Consider the following 2,949-nt stretch of genomic DNA (forward strand, 5'->3'; position numbering starts at 1 on the left):
CTGAGGAGGGAGAGGGCCCGCCATCGAGTCCGAAAAAGAGGCGCCTCGGGCGGCCTGCTCGGCCGGGAGCGCCCGCTGCCCGGTTCTCAGATTTTTTCTAAGTCTGACTCGGGCTGAAAATATTTCAAAGTGTCACTCGGGCTGAAAATATTTCAAAGTGTCACTCGGGCCGAAAATATTTCAAAGTGTCACTCGGGCTGAAAATATTTCAAAGTGTCACGCAGGCTGAAAATATTTCAAAGTGTCACTCGGGCTGAAAATATTTCAAAGTGTCACTCGGGCTGAAAATATTTCAAAGTGTCACTCGGGCTGAAAATATTTCAAAGTGTCACTCGGGCCAAAAATATTTCAAAGTGTCACGCTGGCCGAAAATATTTCAAAGTCCCACGCCTGCCAGAAATATTTCAAAGTCCCACGCCTGCCCGAGAGCTCTCCAAGTCCCCACGCCTGCCCGAAAGCTCCCACAGTCTGACGCACCCACGCACGCGCGGGTGGAAGCACTTCCACCCCACACCACCCTGACCGAGCGGCATCCAAGACCCGCCTTCGGAGGGCCCCCGCCGGCCGGCGCTCGCGCCGGTGTTCGGGCGGACGGCTCCTCCGGCCTGCGGGTCGCACTTCAGCGCCCTTGGCGGCCGCGAGCGAGGGCTCGCACGCGACGGCGCGCCCCATCGGAAGCGAGACCGAGACGACCACCTCTGGCGACGGCGCCAGATCCCGCCACGGAGGGCCCCTGTCGGCCGGCGCTCGCGCCGGTGTTCGGGCGGACGGCTCCTCCGACCTGCGGGCTGGCGCGGAAGCCTTCACCCAGCCGTCCCACGACGGAGCCCGGCGCCCCGCCGGCCCTCCGCTCCCCCCCCCCAGGAGCGGCGGTGCCCGGAGGCTGGTGGCGGTGCCTCCGGCGAGCACCCGTTTCTCAAAACCTCTCACCTCGGAGGTCGGCGGAGGAGGAGGCAGGAGTCCCTATCTCTCCCCCCGCGCCAAGGCCCCACTCTGTGGCCTTAACCCGGGCGGGCGCGCGCGTGCGTCCCGGGGCCCCGACGCGGGCCCCGGACCTCCGCGCGTCGTGCTCCCCACCCGCAAAGCCTTGTCTGGGCGCGCGCGCCCGGGGCCGCCCCGACGCGGGGCCCCGGGCCTCCGCGCGCCCACCGCGGAACGCCCCCCGGCCCAGTCCGTCCGCCGGCGGCGGCGGGCGGCGGCGGCCGGCCGGCGCGACCGAGGCTACCTGGTTGATCCTGCCAGTAGCATATGCTTGTCTCAAAGATTAAGCCATGCAAGTCTAAGTACACACGGCCCGTACAGTGAAACTGCGAATGGCTCATTAAATCAGTTATGGTTCCTTTGATCGCTCCGCCGTTACTTGGATAACTGTGGCAATTCTAGAGCTAATACATGCAAACGAGCGCCGACCCCCGGGGACGCGCGCATTTATCAGACCCAAAACCCACGCGGGCCCGGCGGGCGGCGGGGGCTTCGCGGGCCGGGCCGCTCTCGGGCGGCCCGCCGCGTCCAACCCCCACGCCTTTGCCGGCCCGGCCCCTTTGGTGACCCTAGATAACCTCGAGCCGATCGCCGGCCCTCCGCGGCGGCGACGTCTCATTCGAATGTCTGCCCTATCAACTTTCGATGGTACTTTCTGCGCCTACCATGGTGACCACGGGTAACGGGGAATCAGGGTTCGATTCCGGAGAGGGAGCCTGAGAAACGGCTACCACATCCAAGGAAGGCAGCAGGCGCGCAAATTACCCACTCCCGACTCGGGGAGGTAGTGACGAAAAATAACAATACAGGACTCTTTCGAGGCCCTGTAATTGGAATGAGCGCATTCCAAACCCCTGGGCGAGGAACCATTGGAGGGCAAGTCTGGTGCCAGCAGCCGCGGTAATTCCAGCTCCAATAGCGTATCTTAAAGTTGCTGCAGTTAAAAAGCTCGTAGTTGGATCTCGGGACGCGAGCTGACGGTCCGCCGCGAGGCGAGCCACCGTCTGTCCCAGCCCCTGCCTCTCGGCCGCCCCCGGGATGCCCTTGACTGCGGTGTCCCGCCCGGGGCCCGAAGCGTTTACTTTGAGAAAATTAGAGTGTTCAAAGCAGGCCCGCGGCCGCCTCGCATAGCGCAGCTAGGAATGATGGAATAGGACCCCGGTTCTATTTTGTGGGTTTTCCCTCCTGAACTGGGGCCATGATTGAGAGGGACGGCCGGGGGCATTCGTATTGCGCCGCTAGAGGTGAAATTCTTGGACCGGCGCAAGACGGGCCAGGGCGAAAGCATTTGCCAAGAATGTTTTCATTAATCAAGAACGAAAGTCGGAGGTTCGAAGACGATCAGATACCGTCGTAGTTCCGACCATAAACGATGCCGACTCGCGATCCGGCGGCGTTATTCCCATGACCCGCCGGGCAGCGCCCGGGAAACCACCAAGTCTTTGGGTTCCGGGGGGAGTATGGTTGCAAAGCTGAAACTTAAAGGAATTGACGGAAGGGCACCACCAGGAGTGGAGCCTGCGGCTTAATTTGACTCAACACGGGAAACCTCACCCGGCCCGGACACGGACAGGATTGACAGATTGACAGCTCTTTCTCGATTCCGTGGGTGGTGGTGCATGGCCGTTCTTAGTTGGTGGAGCGATTTGTCTGGTTAATTCCGATAACGAACGAGACTCCGGCATGCTAACTAGCTACGCGGCCCCCGCGCGGTCGGCGTCCAGCTTCTTAGAGGGACAAGTGGCGCTCAGCCACGCGAGATTGAGCAATAACAGGTCTGTGATGCCCTTAGATGTCCGGGGCTGCACGCGCGCCACACTGAGCGGATCAGCGTGTGCCCCCTGCCCTGCGCCGACAGGCGCGGGTAACCCTCTGAACCCCGCTCGTGATAGGGACTGGGGACTGCAATTATTTCCCACCAACGAGGAATTCCCAGTAAGCGCGGGTCATAAGCCCGCGTTGATTAAG

The sequence above is a fragment of the Festucalex cinctus genome, unplaced genomic scaffold, assembly GCF_051991245.1.
Source record: "Festucalex cinctus isolate MCC-2025b unplaced genomic scaffold, RoL_Fcin_1.0 HiC_scaffold_351, whole genome shotgun sequence".
Taxonomy (NCBI): domain Eukaryota; kingdom Metazoa; phylum Chordata; class Actinopteri; order Syngnathiformes; family Syngnathidae; genus Festucalex; species Festucalex cinctus.